This window comes from Hyla sarda, chromosome 5 (assembly GCF_029499605.1).
Source record: "Hyla sarda isolate aHylSar1 chromosome 5, aHylSar1.hap1, whole genome shotgun sequence".
NCBI lineage: Eukaryota > Metazoa > Chordata > Amphibia > Anura > Hylidae > Hyla > Hyla sarda.
In genome coordinates, this window is record NC_079193.1 from 5,895,409 (window position 1) to 5,915,338 (window position 19,930).

At 48.1% G+C, this 19,930-nt stretch overlaps 1 long non-coding RNA gene across 1 annotated transcript in view; it reads left to right on the plus strand.

The window, feature by feature from the left end:
* The first annotated feature begins 3,220 nt into the window (after positions 1–3,220).
* Positions 3,221–19,930, plus strand: part of LOC130272486 (uncharacterized) — a 52,431-nt gene continuing 35,721 nt past the window's right edge. The window contains exons 1-2 of the long non-coding RNA XR_008843575.1: positions 3,221–3,383; positions 11,291–11,389. This is a non-coding gene — a long non-coding RNA (uncharacterized LOC130272486). The remainder of the gene's footprint in view (positions 3,384–11,290; positions 11,390–19,930) is intronic.

The following is a 19,930-nucleotide window of genomic DNA, read 5'->3' on the forward strand; positions in this document are numbered from 1 at the left end:
CCCCACTATACGCTGTACTGTACACTACATGGAGAGGAGACCCCACTATACACTGTACTGTACACTACATGGAGAGGAGACCCCACTATACACTGTACTGTACACTACATGGAGAGGAGACCCCACTATACACTGTACTGTACACTACATGGAGAGGAGACCCCACTATACACTGTACTGTACACTACATGGAGAGGAGACCCCACTATACACTGTACTGTACACTACATGGAGAGGAGACCCCACTATACACTGTACAGTACACTACATGGAGAGGAGACCCCACTATACACTGTACTGTACACTACATGGAGAGGAGACCCCACTATACACTGTACTGTACACTACATGGAGAGGAGACCCCACTATACACTGTACTGTACACTACATGGAGAGGATACCCCCCTATACACTGTACTGTACACTACATGGAGAGGAGACCCCCCTATACACTGTACTGTACACTACATGGAGAGGAGACCCCACTATACACTGTACTGTACACTACATGGAGAGGACCCCACTATACACTGTACTGTACACTACATGGAGGGGAGACCCCACTATACACTGTACTGTACACTACATGGAGGACCCCACTATGCACTGTACTGTACACTACATGGAGAGGACCCCACTATACACTGTACTGTACACTACATGGAGAGGAGACCCCACTATACACTGTACTGTACACTACATGGAGAGGAGACCCCACTATACACTGTACTGTACACTACATGGAGAGGAGACCCCCCTATACACTGTACTGTACACTACATGGAGAGGAGACCCCACTATACACTGTACTGTACACTACATGGAGAGGAGACCCCACTATACACTGTACTGTACACTACATGGAGGACCCCACTAGACCCCCACAAGCAGACCCCCCGCGCCCCCTTGCACCGGCCGTGTCTATAAAAAGATTTCGCTTCCTTCGCACTAATGTGTCTGTTTTGCATCATGAATATTTATGGAAACGTTCTGCAGGAAGCGGCGGCAGAGAGAAAACTCGATGAGATTCTGAAGACCCTCAAGGTGATTGAGATGAGAAAACAAAGTGATGTATCCAGGGAAGGGAGGAGAAGAGAAGGGCAGGAGAGGGATCAGCAAAACCAACACCGAGCCCACCTAATGTCCTCAGAGACCCCCAGTGATCCCCCAGAACTACAGAGACCCCCAGTGATCCCCCAGTACTACAGATACCCCAGAATTACAGAGACCCCAGTGATCCTTCAGAACTACAGAGACCCCCAGTGATCCCCCAGAACTACAGTGACCCCCAGAACTACAGAGACCCCCAGTGATCCCCCAGAACTACAGAGACCCCAGAACTACATAGACCCCCAGTGATCCCCCAGAACTACAGAGACCCCAGAACTACATAGACCCCCAGTGATCCCCCAGAACTACAGAGACCCCCAGTGATCCCCCAGTACTACAGAGACCCCCCAGTAATCCCCCAGATCTACAGAGACCCCAGAACTACAGAGACCCCAGTGATCCTTCAGAACTACAGAGACCCCCAGTCAGAACTACAGAGACCCCCAGTGATCCTCCAGAACTACAGAGACCCCCAGTGATCCCCCAGATCTACAGAGACCCCAGAACTACAGAGACCCCCAGTGATCCCCCAGAACTACAGAGACCCCCAGTGATCCCCCAGAACTACAGAGACCTCCAGTGATCCCCCAGAACTACAGAGACCCCAGAACTACAGAGACCCCAGTGATCCTTCAGAACTACAGAGACCCCCAGTGATCCCCCAGAACTACATAGACCCCCAGTGATCCCCCAGAACTACAGAGACCCCAGAACTACATAGACCTCCAGTGATCCCCCAGAACTACAGAGACCCCCAGTGATCCCCCAGTACTACAGAGACCCCCAGTAATCCCCCAGATCTACAGAGACCCCAGAACTACAGAGACCCCAGTGATCCTTCAGAACTACAGAGACCCCAGAACTACAGAGACCCCCCAGTGATCCCCCAGAACTACAGAGACCCTCAGTGATCCCCCAAAACTACAGAGACCCCCAGTGATCCCCCAGATCTACAGAGACCCCAGAACTACAGAGACCCCCAGTGATCCCCCAGAACTACAGAGACCCCAGAACTACAGAAACCCCCAGTGATCCTTCAGAACTACAGAGACCCTCAGTGATCCCCCAAAACTACAGAGACCCCCAGTGATCCCCCAGATCTACAGAGACCCCAGAACTACAGAGACCCCCAGTGATCCCCCAGAACTACAGAGACCCCAGAACTACAGAAACCCCCAGTGATCCCCCAGAACTACAGAGACCCCAGAACTACAGAGACCCCCAGTGATCCCCCAGTACTACAGAGACCCCCAGAACTACAGAGACCCCAGTGATCCTTCAGAACTACATAGACCCCAGAACTACAGAGACCCCCAGTGATCCCCCAGAACTAAAGAGACCCCAGAACTACAGAGACCCCCAGTGATCCCCCAGTACTACAGAGACCCCAGAACTAGAGACCCCAGAACTACAGAGACCCCCAGTGATCTCCCAGATCTAGAGAGACCCCCAGTGATCCTTCAGAACTACAGAGACCCCAGAACTACAGAGACCCCCAGTGATCCCCCACAACTACAGAGACCCCCGGTGATCCTCCAGAACTACAGAGACCCCCAGTGATCCTTCAGAACTACAGAGACCCCAGAACTACAGAGACCCCCAGTGATCCTTCAGAACTACAGAGACCCCAGAACTACAGAGACCCCCAGTGTTCCCCCAGAACTACAGAGACCCCAGAACTACAGAGACCCCCAGCGATCCTTCAGAACTACAGAGACCCCAGAACTACAGAGACCCCCAGTGATCCCCCAGAACTACAGAGACCCCAGAACTACAGAGACCCCCAGTGATCCTTCAGAACTACAGAGACCCCAGAACTACAGAGACCCCCAGTGATCCTTCAGAACTACAGAGACCCCAGAACTACAGAGACCCCCTGATCCCCCAGAACTACAGAGACCCCAGAACTACAGAGACCCCCAGTGATCCTTCAGAACTACAGAGACCCCAGAACTACAGAGACCCCCAGTGATCCCCCAGAACTACAGAGACCCCAGAACTACAGAGACCCCCCAGTGATCCCCCAGTACTACAGAGACCCCAGGAGACCCCAGAACTACAGAGACCCCAGACACAACAAAGAACAACTACAGAGATACACAATGTCAGAAGGCTGCAGGGAGATAGAAAGGTGGCGGAGGGGACAGGAGGATCTAACACCAAGAGCTGTGAAATCCTGCAGAGCATTGCACCTCCACCAATATAATATCAGAGAACCAGGGACAGACCCCTATATACTGCCCGGGGATGGGGGGTACCTACACCATAAAGAGGTAATTCCTAATATACAGAAACATGAGGACAAGTGACCGGAGATTTATCAAACCCCGTCCAGAGGAATAGTTGCTCAGCTGCCCATAGCAACCAATCAGATTGTTTCTTTCATTTTTCAGAGGCCTTTTCAAAAATGAAAGAAGCGATCTGATTGGTTGTTATGGGCAACTCAGCAACTTTTCCTCTGGACAGGGTTAGATAAATCTCCCTCTTGTACATAGAAGGAAGTATTATAGTAGTTATATTCTTGTATATAGAAGCGGTATTATAGTAGTTATATTCTTGTATATAGGAGCAGTATTATAGTAGTTATATTCCTGTATATAGGAGCAGTATTATAGTAGATATATTCTTGTATATAGGAGCAGTATTATAGTAGTTATATTCTTGTATATAGAAGCGGTATTATAGTAGTTATATTCTTGTATATAGGAGCAGTATTATAGTAGTTATATTCTTGTATATAGGAGCAGTATTATAGTAGTTATATTCTTGTATATAGGAGCAGTATTATAGTAGTTATATTCTTGTATATAGGAGCAGTATTATAGTAGTTATATTCTTGTATATAGGAGCAGTATTATAGTAGTTATATTCTTGTATATAGGAGCAGTATTATAGTAGTTATATTCTTGTATATAGGAGCAGTATAATAGTAGTTATATTCTTGTATATAGGAGCAGTATTATAGTAGTTATATTCTTGTATGTAGGAGCAGTATTATAGTAGTTATATTCTTGTATATAGGAGCAGTATTATAGTAGTTATATTCTTGTATATAGGAGGCAGTATTATAGTAGTTATATTCTTGTATATAGGAGGCAGTATTATAGTAGTTGTTACGCCGAGCGCTCCGGGTCCCCGCTCCTCCCCGGAGCGCTCGCTACACTCTCGCTGCGATACCGCCTCCAGCCGGGATGCGATTCGCGATGCGGGTGGCGCCCGCTCGCGATGCGCACCCCGGCTCCCGTACCTGACTCGCTCTCCGTCGGTCCTGTCCCGGCGCGCGCGGCCCCGCTCCCTAGGGCGCGCGCGCGCCGGGTCTCTGCGATTTAAAGGGCCACTGCGCCGCTGATTGGCGCAAGTGGTTCTAATCAGTGTGTTCACCTGTGCACTCCCTATGTATACCTCACTTCCCCTGCACTTCCTTGCCGGATCTTGTTGCCATCGTGCCAGTGAAAGCGTTTCCTTGTATGTTCCTAGCCTGTGTTCCAGACCTCCTGCCGTTGCCCCTGACTACGATCCTTGCTGCCTGCCCCGACCTTCTGCTACGTCCAACCTTGCTTCTGCCTACTCCCTTGTACCGCGCCTATCTTCAGCAGTCAGAGAGGTTGAGCCGTTGCTAGTGGATACGACCTGGTCACTACCGCCGCAGCAAGACCATCCCGCTTTGCGGCGGGCTCTGGTGAAAACCAGTAGTGACTTAGAACCGGTCCACTAGCACGGTCCACGCCAATCCCTCTCTGGCACAGAGGATCCACCTCCTGCCAGCCGGCATCGTGACAGTAGATCCGGCCATGGATCCCGCTGAAGTTCCTCTGCCAGTTGTCGCCGACCTCACCACGGTGGTCGCCCAGCAGTCACAACAGATAGCGCAACAAGGCCACCAGCTGTCTCAACTGACCGTGATGCTACAGCAGCTACTACCACAGCTTCAGCAATCTTCTCCTCCGCCAGCTCCTGCACCTCCTCCGCAGCGAGTGGCCGCTTCAGGCCTACGACTATCCTTGCCGGATAAATTTGATGGGGACTCTAAATTTTGCCGTGGCTTTCTTTCTCAATGTTCCCTGCACTTGGAGATGATGTCGGACCAGTTTCCTACTGAAAGGTCTAAGGTGGCTTTCGTAGTCAGCCTTCTATCTGGAAAAGCTCTGTCATGGGCCACACCGCTCTGGGACCGCAATGACCCCGTCACTGCCTCTGTACACTCCTTCTTCTCGGAAATTCGAAGTGTCTTTGAGGAACCTGCCCGAGCCTCTTCTGCTGAGACTGCCCTGTTGAACCTGGTCCAGGGTAATTCTTCCGTTGGCGAGTACGCCGTACAATTCCGTACTCTTGCTTCTGAACTATCCTGGAATAATGAGGCCCTCTGCGCGACCTTTAAAAAAGGCCTATCCAGCAACATTAAAGATGTTCTGGCCGCACGAGAAATCCCTGCTAACCTACATGAACTCATTCATCTAGCCACTCGCATTGACATGCGTTTTTCCGAAAGGCGTCAGGAGCTCCGCCAGGATATGGACTTTGTTCGCACGAGGCGTTTTTTCTCCCCGGCTCCTCTCTCCTCTGGTCCTCTGCAATCCGTTCCTGTGCCTCCCGCCGTGGAGGCTATGCAGGTCGACCGGTCTCGCCTGACACCTCAAGAGAGGACACGACGCCGCATGGAGAATCTCTGCCTGTACTGTGCCGGTACCGAACACTTCCTGAAAGATTGTCCTATCCGTCCTCCCCGCCTGGAAAGACGTACGCTGACTCCGCACAAAGGTGACACAGTCCTTGATGTCAACTCTGCTTCTCCACGTCTTACTGTGCCTGTGCGGATATCAGCCTCTACCTTCTCCTTCTCTACTATGGCCTTCTTGGATTCCGGATCTGCAGGAAATTTTATTTTGGCCTCTCTCATCAACAGGTTCAACATCCCGGTGACCAGTCTCGCCAGACCCCTCTACATCAATTGTGTTAACAATGAAAGATTGGACTGTACCATACGTTACCGCACGGAGCCCCTCCTAATGTGCATCGGACCTCATCACGAGAAAATTGAGTTTTTGGTCCTCCCCAATTGCACTTCCGAAATTCTCCTCGGACTACCCTGGCTTCAACACCATTCCCCAACCCTGGATTGGTCCGCTGGGGAGATCAAGAGTTGGGGTTCCTCTTGTTTCAAGGACTGCCTTAAACCGGTTCCCAGTACTCCTTGCCGTGACCCTGTGGTTCCCCCTGTAACCGGTCTCCCTAAGGCCTATATGGACTTTGCGGATGTTTTTTGCAAAAAACAAGCTGAGACTCTACCTCCTCACAGGCCTTATGACTGTCCTATTGACCTCCTCCCGGGCACTACTCCACCCCGGGGCAGAATTTATCCTCTCTCTGCCCCAGAGACTCTTGCTATGTCTGAGTACATCCAGGAAAATTTAAAAAAGGGCTTTATCCGCAAATCCTCCTCTCCTGCCGGAGCCGGATTTTTCTTTGTGTCCAAAAAAGATGGCTCCCTACGTCCTTGCATTGACTACCGCGGTCTTAATAAAATCACGGTAAAGAACCGCTACCCCCTACCTCTCATCTCTGAACTCTTTGATCGCCTCCAAGGTGTCCACATCTTTACCAAACTGGACTTAAGAGGTGCTTATAATCTCATCCGCATCAGGGAGGGGGACGAATGTAAGACTGCATTTAACACTAGAGATGGACACTTTGAGTATCTGGTCATGCCCTTTGGCCTGTGCAACGCCCCTGCCGTCTTCCAAGACTTTGTTAATGAAATTTTTCGTGATCTCTTATATTCCTGTGTTGTTGTGTATCTGGACGATATCCTGATTTTTTCTGCCAACCTAGAAGAACACCGCCAGCATGTCCGCATGGTTCTTCAGAGACTTCGTGACAATCAACTTTATGCCAAAATGGAGAAATGTCTGTTTGAATGTCAATCTCTTCCTTTCCTAGGATACTTGGTCTCTGGCCAGGGACTACAAATGGATCCAGACAAACTCTCTGCCGTCTTAGATTGGCCACGCCCCTCCGGACTCCGTGCTATCCAACGTTTTTTGGGGTTCGCCAATTATTACAGACAATTTATTCCACATTTTTCTACCATTGTGGCTCCTATCGTGGCTTTAACCAAAAAGAATGCCAATCCTAAGTCATGGCCTCCTCAAGCGGAAGACGCCTTTAAACAGCTCAAGTCTGCCTTTTCTTCGGCTCCCGTGCTCTCCAGACCTGACCCATCTAAACCCTTCCTATTGGAGGTTGATGCCTCCTCAGTAGGAGCTGGAGCGGTCCTTCTACAAAAAAATTCTTCCGGGCATGCTGTTACTTGTGGTTTTTTTTCTAGGACCTTCTCTCCGGCGGAGAGGAACTACTCCATCGGGGATCGAGAGCTACTAGCCATTAAATTAGCACTTGAGGAATGGAGGCATCTGCTGGAGGGATCAAGATTTCCAGTTATTATTTACACCGATCACAAGAACCTCTCCTATCTCCAGTCTGCCCAACGGCTGAATCCTCGCCAGGCCAGGTGGTCTCTGTTCTTTGCCCGATTTAATTTTGAAATTCACTTTCGGCCTGCCGATAAGAACATTAGGGCCGATGCTCTCTCTCGTTCCTCGGATGCCTCGGAAGTAGAGCTCTCTCCGCAACACATCATTCCTCCTGACTGCCTGATCTCCACTTCTCCAGCCTCCATCAGGCAAACTCCTCCAGGGAAGACCTTCGTCTCTCCACGCCAACGCCTCGGAATCCTCAAATGGGGTCACTCCTCCCATCTCGCAGGTCATGCGGGCATCAAGAAATCCGTGCAACTCATCTCTCGTTTCTATTGGTGGCCGACTCTGGAGACGGATGTTGTGGATTTTGTGCGAGCCTGCACTGTCTGTGCCCGGGATAAGACTCCTCGCCAGAAGCCCGCTGGTCTTCTTCATCCTCTGCCTGTCCCCGAACAGCCTTGGTCTCTGATTGGCATGGACTTTATTACAGACTTACCCCCATCCCGTGGCAACACTGTTGTTTGGGTGGTCGTTGATCGATTCTCCAAGATGGCACATTTCATCCCTCTTCCTGGTCTTCCTTCAGCGCCTCAGTTGGCAAAACAATTTTTTGTACACATTTTTCGTCTTCACGGGTTGCCCACGCAGATCGTCTCGGACAGAGGCGTCCAATTCGTGTCAAAATTCTGGAGGGCTCTCTGTAAACAACTCAAGATTAAATTAAACTTTTCTTCTGCCTATCATCCTCAATCCAATGGGCAAGTAGAAAGAATTAACCAGGTCCTGGGTGATTATTTACGGCATTTTGTTTCCTCCCGCCAGGATGACTGGGCAGATCTTCTACCATGGGCCGAATTCTCGTATAACTTCAGAGTCTCTGAATCTTCCTCCAAATCCCCATTTTTCGTGGTGCACGGCCGTCACCCTCTTCCCCCCCTCCCTACTCCCTTGCCCTCTGGTTTGCCCGCTGTGGATGAAATATCTCGTGATCTTTCCACCATATGGAAAGAGACCCAAAATTCTCTCTTACAGGCTTCATCACGCATGAAGAAGTTTGCTGATAAGAAAAGAAGAGCTCCCCCCATTTTTTCTCCTGGAGACAAGGTATGGCTCTCCGCTAAATATGTCCGCTTCCGTGTCCCTAGCTACAAATTGGGACCACGCTATCTTGGTCCTTTCAAAATTTTGTGCCAGATTAATCCTGTCTCTTACAAACTTCTTCTTCCTCCTTCTCTTCGTATTCCTAATGCCTTTCACGTTTCTCTTCTTAAACCACTCATCATCAACCGTTTCTCTCCCAAACTTGTTTCTCCCACTCCTGTTTCCGGCTCCTCGGACATCTTCTCCGTTAAGGAGATACTGGCCTCCAAGAAGGTCAGAGGGAAAACTTTTTTTTTGGTCGATTGGGAGGGTTGTGGTCCTGAAGAGAGATCCTGGGAACCTGAGGACAATATCCTAGACAAAAGTCTGCTCCTCAGGTTCTCAGGCTCTAAGAAGAGGGGGAGACCCAAGGGGGGGGGGTACTGTTACGCCGAGCGCTCCGGGTCCCCGCTCCTCCCCGGAGCGCTCGCTACACTCTCGCTGCGATACCGCCTCCAGCCGGGATGCGATTCGCGATGCGGGTGGCGCCCGCTCGCGATGCGCACCCCGGCTCCCGTACCTGACTCGCTCTCCATCGGTCCTGTCCCGGCGCGCGCGGCCCCGCTCCCTAGGGCGCGCGCGCGCCGGGTCTCTGCGATTTAAAGGGCCACTGCGCCGCTGATTGGCGCAAGTGGTTCTAATCAGTGTGTTCACCTGTGCACTCCCTATGTATACCTCACTTCCCCTGCACTCCCTCGCCGGATCTTGTTGCCATTGTGCCAGTGAAAGCGTTTCCTTGTGTGTTCCTAGCCTGTGTTCCAGACCTCCTGCCGTTGCCCCTGACTACGATCCTTGCTGCCTGCCCCGACCTTCTGCTACGTCCGACCTTGCTTCTGCCTACTCCCTTGTACCGCGCCTATCTTCAGCAGTCAGAGAGGTTGAGCCGTTGCTAGTGGATACGACCTGGTCACTACCTCCGCAGCAAGACCATCCCGCTTTGCGGCGGGCTCTGGTGAAAACCAGTAGTGACTTAGAACCGGTCCACTAGCACGGTCCACGCCAATCCCTCTCTGGCACAGAGGATCCACCTCCTGCCAGCCGGCATCGTGACAGTAGTTATATTCTTGTATGTAGGAGCAGTATTATAGTAGTTATATACTTGTATATAGGAGGCAGTATTATAGTAGTTATATTCTTGTATATAGGAGCAGTATTATAGTAGTTATATTCTTGTATATAGGAGCAGTATTATAGTAGTTATATTCTTGTATATAGGAGCAGTATTATAGTAGTTATATTCTTGTATATAGGAGCAGTATAATAGTAGTTATATTCTTGTATATAGGAGCAGTATTATAGTAGTTATATTCTTGTATGTAGGAGCAGTATTATAGTAGTTATATTCTTGTATATAGGAGCAGTATTATAGTAGTTATATTCCTGTATATAGGAGCAGTATTATAGTAGTTATATTCTTGTATATAGGAGCAGTATTATAGTAGTTATATTCTTGTATATAGGAGGCAGTATTATAGTAGTTATATTCTTGTATGTAGGAGCAGTATTATAGTAGTTATATACTTGTATATAGGAGGCAGTATTATAGTAGTTATATTCTTGTATATAGGAGCAGTATTATAGTAGTTATATTCTTGTATATAGGAGCAGTATTATAGTAGTTATATTCCTGTATATAGGAGCAGTATTATAGTAGTTATATTCTTGTATATAGGAGGCAGTATTATAGTAGTTATATTCTTGTATATAGGAGCAGTATTATAGTAGTTATATTCTTGTATATAGGAGCAGTATTATAGTAGTTATATTCTTGTATATAGGAGGCAGTATTATAGTAGTTATATTCTTGTATATAGGAGCAGTATTATAGTAGTTATATTCTTGTATATAGGAGCAGTATTATAGTAGTTATATTCTTGTATATAGGAGCAGTATTATAGTAGTTATATTCTTGTATATAGGAGCAGTATTATAGTAGTTATATTCTTGTATATAGGAGGCAGTATTATAGTAGTTATATTCTTGTATATAGGAGGCAGTATTATAGTAGTTATATTCTTGTATATAGGAGCAGTATTATAGTAGTTATATTCTTGTATATAGGAGCAGTATTATAGTGATATATTCTTGTATATAGGAGCAGTATTATAGTAGTTATATTCCTGTATATAGGAGCAGTATTATAGTAGTTATATTCCTGTATATAGGAGCAGTATTATAGTAGTTATATTCTTGTATATAGGAGCAGTATTATAGTAGTTATATTCTTGTATATAGGAGGCAGTATTATAGTAGTTATATTCTTGTATATAGGAGGCAGTATTATAGTAGTTATATTCTTGTATATAGGAGCAGTATTATAGTAGTTATATTCTTGTATATAGGAGCAGTATTATAGTAGTTATATTCTTGTATATAGGAGCAGTATTATAGTAGTTATATTCATGTATATAGGAGGCAGTATTATAGTAGTTATATTCTTGTATATAGGAGGCAGTATTATAGTAGTTATATTCTTGTATATAGGAGCAGTATTATAGTAGTTATGAATCCAAAAGAAGAAATTCACATCTGCACTCACCTGTATACAACTTCACTTTATTTAGTCATCATAAAGAATATACAAGCCGGCCTGGTGGGATCGGGAAACAAGGAGCGCAACAGCCGAGGCTGTGCGGGTCGGCGGCGAACAGCTGGTTTCGCAGGTAAAACCGCTTCCTCTGGCCAGTAGTTATTATTATAGTAGTTATATTCTTGTATATAGGAGTAGTATTATAATAGTTATATTCTTGTATATAGGAGCAGTATTATAGTAGTTATATTCTTGTATATAGAAGTATTATAGTAGTTATATTCTTGTATATAGGGGCAGTATTATAGTAGTTATATTCTTGTATATAGAAGTATTATAGTAGTTATATTCTTGTATATAGGAGCAGTATTATAGTAGATATATTCTTGTATATAGGAGCAGTATTATAATAGTTATATTCTTGTATATAGGAGACAGTATTATAGTAGTTATATTCTTGTATATAGGAGCAGTATTATAGTAGTTATATTCTTGTATATAGGAGACAGTATTATAGTAGTTATATTCTTGTATATAGGAGCAGTATTATAGTAGTTATATTCTTGTATATAGGAGCAGTATTATAGTAGTTATATTCTTGTATATAGGAGCAGTATTATAGTAGTTATATTCTTGTATATAGGAGCAGTATTATAGTAGTTATATTCTTGTATATAGGAGGCAGTATTATAGTAGTTATATTCTTGTATATAGGAGCAGTATTATAGTAGTTATATTCTTGTATATAGGAGCAGTATTATAGTAGTTATATTCTTGTATATAGGAGGCAGTATTATAGTAGTTATATTCTTGTATATAGAAGTATTATAGTAGTTATATTCTTGTATATAGGAGCAGTATTATAGTAGTTATATTCTTGTATATAGAAGTATTATAGTAGTTATATTTTTGTACATAGGGGGCAGTAGTACAGTATCTGCATGCGCTTGCTCCATCCATGTTAGCCTCAAAAGTGACTGTCCTTTCTGCTCATTTACATTCACTATGCAATATATACTTGGACTTGTAGTTCCCATCTATACAATATCCTTTACCCAGTATCGGTATCCAGCTTTGTGTACTAGGAACATCTCAAGTTTTTTGCTGTTTGGGACCTAAAGCTGCCTTTCAATTTCACAGATATTTTGGGGAGGGGGGATTTGCATCACTAAAATTTCAAAAAGCCCCTTGTGGTCCAGTTATTGGCAGCGGCCGGACGCTCCCGTCTTTCATGGCTGCTCCAGTTACATGCGGAGGACTGAGCAGGCCCCAGGATTTGCCAAGTACAATTAGTATGTTGGCAGCGGTGCTGAGTGCCCGGGGGTCGGTGTAAACCCCCAGTGATTAGCTGTCTTCGAGGCCGCCATCGCCACAATGCCGGTCTGTCTCCGGTACAATGCCACTGAGACCCCTTTCACAGCGCAGATCACATGTATGCGGAACACATCCAAAGTGACCCCGGTTATCACCGGGTAGGAGATGGTTCAGCGACAAATCAGAGGAGAGGAAGGAACGAAGACTGCAGAGAAGTTATCTGAGGATCCGGAGGAGGAGAGAGATGGCGGCACAGGAGGCGCCATACATTATATAATACACAGATATCTATTATGGAAGATTTATCAGAAGCCGTCCAGAGGAAAAGTTACTGAGTTGCCCATAGCAACCAATCAGATCTCTTCTTTCATATTTAACAAGGCCTCTGCAAAATGAAAGCAGCGATCTGATTGGTTGCTATGGGCGACTCAGTAACTTTTGCTCTGGACAAGTTTTGATAAATCTCCCCCCTTGTGTCCTGGGATCATGTGGAAGGTAACACATACCACCTACCTAACCATTGTACAGACCAAATCTCCCCTTTCATGGCAGCGACTCCAGCAGGATAATGCCCCCCGGCCACACTGCAGACATAAATGAGGAGCAGGACACATAGATCAAGGTGGAGATTCCTCAGATCTCTTCCGATCGATCATCTGTGGGATGTGTTGGAGAAACAAGTCCATGAAGGCCGTACTTCACACCTTACAGGACCCGATACCACAGGACACAGCACAGGGATATGGGGTCCGGGCCTTGGGGGTCACATCAGAGGGCTATGGGGCCCGGGCCTCGGGGGTCACATCACAGAGCTATTGGGTCCAGACATTAGGGGTCACATCAGAGGGCTATGGGGCACGGGCCTCGGGGGTCACATCAGAGGGCTATGGGGCCCGGGCCTCGGGGGTCACATCACAGAGCTATTGGGTCCAGACATTAGGGGTCACATCAGAGGGCTATGGGGCACGGGCCTCGGGGGTCACATCAGAGGGCTATGGGGCCCGGGCCTCGGGGGTCACATCACAGAGCTATTGGGTCCAGACATTAGGGGTCACATCAGAGGGCTATGGGGCACGGGCCTCGGGGGTCACATCAGAGGGCTATGGGGCCCGGGCCTCGGGAGTCACATCACAGAGCTATTGGGTCCAGACATTAGGGGTCACATCACAGGGCTATGGGGCCCGGGCCTCGGGGGTCACATCACAGAGCTATTGGGTCCAGACCTTAGGGGTCACATCATCACAGGGCTATGGGGTTTGAACCAAGGAGCGGGGGACATGACAGGGCTATGGGTTCACTACCTCAGGGGACACATCACAGAGCTATGGGGTTTGGATCTTTAGGGGAAGCGACATGTTATGGCTGATCGGTGTACACATGTATATGGTAACTGCAGGTTCGTCAGGGTCTGGTAATGTATCGCCTACAGACGCCGTCTCTCTTCACACCTCTTACACGGATTAATCATGGGATCATAATAAACCATAATTAGTTCAGTGTATAGTAATGACTTCCTGCGCAATCACCGATTAATGACGTCTCCTGCTGTTATATAACAATGTGGTATAAATGCTGCCGACTCCTGAACACGCCAATAGTGACAAGTTCACTCCAATCAGAGAGAATACGGAGTAACAAAACCGCCACACCGCGACATGACGCTGACTGACACCAGATGAAACATTCAGTGCAGCAAAAATGTTTCTGACCCTTTCTCCAGATCTGAGCCTCCACACAATCCTGTCTATGAGCTCCACAGGCAGTTCTTTCCACCTCATGGCTTGTTGTTTGCTCTGATATACATTGTCAGCTGTGAGACCTTATATAGACAGGGCTGTGTCTGAGCTCTACAGGCAGTTCTTTCCTCTTCATGACTTGGTGTTTGCTCTGATATACATTGTCAGCTGTGAGATCTTATATAGACAGGGCTGTGTCTGAGCTCTGCAGGCAGTTCTTTCCTTCTCATGACTTGGTGTTTGTTCTGATATACATTGTCAGCTGTGAGACCTTATATAGACAGGGCTGTGTCTGAGCTCTACAGGCAGTTCTTTCCTCTTCATGACTTTGTGTTTGCTCTGATATACATTGTCAGCTGTGAGACCGTATATAGACAGGGCTGTGTCTGGTCCAAACCTCACAGGACTACAAGCTCCATACAGACCTCACACCACAGGAGAGGACTACAAGTACCATACAGACCTCACACCACAGGAGAGGACTACAAGCACCATACAGACCTCACACCACAGGAGAGGACTACAAGCTCCATACAGGATCACACCACAGGAGAGGACTACAAGTACCATACAGGATCACACCACAGGAGAGGACTACAAGCTCCATACAGGATCACACCACAGGAGAGGACTACAAGCACCATACAGACCTCACACCACAGGAGAGGACTACAAGTACCATACAGGATCACACCACAGGAGAGGACTACAAGTACCATACAGGATCACACCACAGGAGAGGACTACAAGCACCATACAGGATCACACCACAGGAGAGGACTACAAGCACCATACAGGATCACACCACAGGGGAGGACTACAAGCACCATACAGGATCACACAACAGGAGAGGACTACAAGCTCCATACAGGATCACACCACAGGAGAGGACTACAAGCACCATACAGGATTATACCACAGGAGAGGACTACAAGTACCATACAGGATCACACCACAGGAGAGGACTACAAGCTCCATACAGGATCACACCACAGGAGAGGACTACAAGCACCATACAGGATCACACCACAGGAGAGGACTACAAGCTCCATACAGGATCACACCACAGGAGAGGACTACAAGTACCATACAGACCTCACACCACAGGAGAGGACTACAAGTACCATACAGACCTCACACCACAGGAGAGGACTACAAGCTCCATACAGACCTCACACCACAGGAGAGGACTACAAGCACCATACAGGATCACACCACAGGAGAGGACTACAAGTACCATACAGACCTCACACCACAGGAGAGGACTACAAGCACCATACAGGATCACACCACAGGAGAGGACTACAAGCACCATACAGACCTCACACCACAGGAGAGGACTACAACCTCCATACAGGATCACACCACAGGAGAGGACTACAAGCACCATACAGGATCACACCACAGGAGAGGACTACAAGCTCCATACAGACCTCATACCACAGGAGAGGACTACAAGTACCATACAGGATCACACCACAGGAGAGGACTACAAGTACCATACAGACCTCACACCACAGGAGAGGACTACAAGTACCATACAGACCTCACACCACAGGAGAGGACTACAAGCTCCATACAGACCTCACACCACAGGAGAGGACTACAACCTCCATACAGGATCACACCACAGGAGAGGACTACAAGTACCATACAGGATTATACCACAGGAGAGGACTACAAGTACCATACAGGATCACACCACAGGAGAGGACTACAAGCTCCATACAGACCTCACACCACAGGAGAGGACTACAAGTACCATACTGACCTCACACCACAGGAGAGGACTACAAGCACCATACAGATCTCACACCACAGGAGAGGACTACAAGTACCATACTGACCTCACACCACAGGAGAGGACTACAAGCACCATACAGATCTCACACCACAGGAGAGGACTACAAGTACCATACAGACCTCACATCACAGGAGAGGACTACAAGCTCCATACAGGATCACACCACAGGAGAGGACTACAAGCTCCATACAGGATCACACCACAGGAGAGGACTACAAGCACCATACAGACCTCACACCACAGGAGAGGACTACAAGCACCATACAGACCTCACACCACAGGAGAGGACTACAAGTACCATACAGGATCACACCACAGGAGAGGACTACAAGCACCATACAGACCTCACACCACAGGAGAGGACTACAAGCACCATACAGACCTCACACCACAGGAGAGGACTACAAGTACCATACAGGATTATACCACAGGAGAGGACTACAAGCTCCATACTGACCTCACACCACAGGAGAGGACTACAAGCACCATACAGACCTCACACCACAGGAGAGGACTACAAGCACCATACAGGATCACACCACAGGAGAGGACTACAAGCACCATACAGGATCACACCACAGGAGAGGACTACAAGCTCCATACAGGATCACACCACAGGAGAGGACTACAAGCACCATACAGGATCACACCACAGGAGAGGACTACAAGCTCCATACAGGATCACACCACAGGAGAGGACTACAAGCACCATACAGGATCACACCACAGGAGAGGACTACAAGCTCCATACAGTCCTCACACCACAGGAGAGGACTACAAGCTCCATACAGACCTCACACCACAGGAGAGGACTACAAGCTCCATACAGACCTCACACCACAGGAGAGGACTACAAGTACCATACAGGATCACACCACAGGAGAGGACTACAAGTACCATACAGGATCACACCACAGGAGAGGACTACAAGCACCATACAGGATCACACCACAGGAGAGGACTACAAGTACCATACAGGATCACACCACAGGAGAGGACTACAACCTCCATACAGGATCACACCACAGGAGAGGACTACAACCTCCATACAGGATCACACCACAGGAGAGGACTACAAGTACCATACAGTCCTCACACCACAGGAGAGGACTACAAGCACCATACAGGATCACACCACAGGAGAGGACTACAAGCTCCATACAGACCTCACACCACAGGAGAGGACTACAAGCACCATACAGGATCACACCACAGGAGAGGACTACAAGCTCCATACAGACCTCACACCACAGGAGAGGACTACAAGCTCCATACAGGATCACACCACAGGAGAGGACTACAACCTCCATACAGGATCACACCACAGGAGAGGACTACAAGTACCATACAGGATCACACCACAGGAGAGGACTACAACCTCCATACAGGATCACACCACAGGAGAGGACTACAACCTCCATACAGGATCACACCACAGGAGAGGACTACAAGTACCATACAGTCCTCACACCACAGGAGAGGACTACAAGCTCCATACAGACCTCACACCACAGGAGAGGACTACAAGCACCATACAGACCTCACACCACAGGAGAGGACTACAAGCACCATACAGACCTCACACCACAGGAGAGGACTACAAGTACCATACAGGATCACACCACAGGAGAGGACTACAAGCACCATACAGGATCACACCACAGGAGAGGACTACAAGCTCCATACAGACCTCACACCACAGGAGAGGACTGCAAGCTCCATACAGGATCACACCACAGGAGAGGACTACAAGCTCCATACAGACCTCACACCACAGGAGAGGACTACAAGCTCCATACAGACCTCACACCACAGGAGAGGACTACAAGCACCATACAGGATCACACCACAGGAGAGGACTACAAGTACCATACAGGATCACACCACAGGAGAGGACTACAAGCACCATACAGGATCACACCACAGGAGAGGACTACAAGCTCCATACAGACCTCACACCACAGGAGAGGACTACAAGCACCATACAGACCTCACACCACAGGAGAGGACTACAAGTACCATACAGGATCACACCACAGGAGAGGACTACAAGTACCATACAGACCTCACACCACAGGAGAGGACTACAAGTACCATACAGGATCACACCACAGGAGAGGACTACAAGCACCATACAGACCTCACACCACAGGAGAGGACTACAAGTACCATACAGACCTCACACCACAGGAGAGGACTACAAGTACCATACAGGATCACACCACAGGAGAGGACTACAAGCTCCATACAGTCCTCACACCACAGGAGAGGACTACAAGTACCATACAGGATCACACCACAGGAGAGGACTACAAGCACCATACAGGATCACACCACAGGAGAGGACTACAAGTACCATACAGACCTCACACCACAGGAGAGGACTACATGTACCATACTGACCTCACACCACAGGAGAGGACTACAAGCTCCATACAGGATCACACCACAGGAGAGGACTACAAGCACCATACAGACCTCACACCACAGGAGAGGACTACAAGTACCATACAGACCTCACACCACAGGAGAGGACTACAAGCTCCATACAGACCTCACACCACAGGAGAGGACTACAACCTCCATACAGGATCACACCACAGGAGAGGACTACAAGCACCATACAGGATCACACCACAGGAGAGGACTACAAGCACCATACAGGATCACACCACAGGAGAGGACTACAAGTACCATACAGGATCACACCACAGGAGAGGACTACAAGCTCCATACAGGATCACACCACAGGAGAGGACTACAAGCTCCATACAGGATCACACCACAGGAGAGGACTACAAGCTCCATACAGGATCACACCACAGGAGAGGACTACAAGCACCATACAGACCTCACACCTCAGGAGAGGACTACAAGCTCCATACAGGATCACACCACAGGAGAGGACTACAAGTACCATACTGACCTCACACCACAGGAGAGGACTACAAGCTCCATACAGACCTCACACCACAGGAGAGGACTACAAGCTCCATACAGGATCACACCACAGGAGAGGACTACAAGCTCCATACAGACCTCACACCACAGGAGAGGACTACAAGCTCCATACAGGATCACACCACAGGAGAGGACTACAAGCTCCATACAGACCTCACAGCACAGGAGAGGACTACAAGCTCCATACAGGATCACACCACAGGAGAGGACTACAAGCTCCATACAGACCTCACACCACAGGAGAGGACTACAAGCACCATACAGGATCACACCACAGGAGAGGACTACAAGCACCATACAGGATCACACCACAGGAGAGGACTACAAGTACCATACAGGATCACACCACAGGAGAGGACTACAAGCACCATACAGGATCACACCACAGGAGAGGACTACAAGCACCATACAGGATCACACCACAGGAGAGGACTACAAGCACCATACAGGATCACACCACAGGAGAGGACTACAAGCACCATACAGGATCACACCACAGGAGAGGACTACAAGCATCATACAGACCTCACACCACAGGAGAGGACTACAAGCACCATACAGGATCACACCACAGGAGAGGACTACAAGCTCCATACAGGATCACACCACAGGAGAGGACTACAAGCTCCATACAGGATCACACCACAGGAGAGGACTACAAGTACCATACAGACCTCACACCACAGGAGAGGACTACAACCTCCATACAGACCTCACACCACAGGAGAGGACTACAACCTCCATACAGTCCTCACACCACAGGAGAGGACTACAAGCACCATACAGGATTACACCACAGGAGAGGACTACAAGCACCATACAGGATCACACCACAGGAGAGGACTACAAGCTCCATACA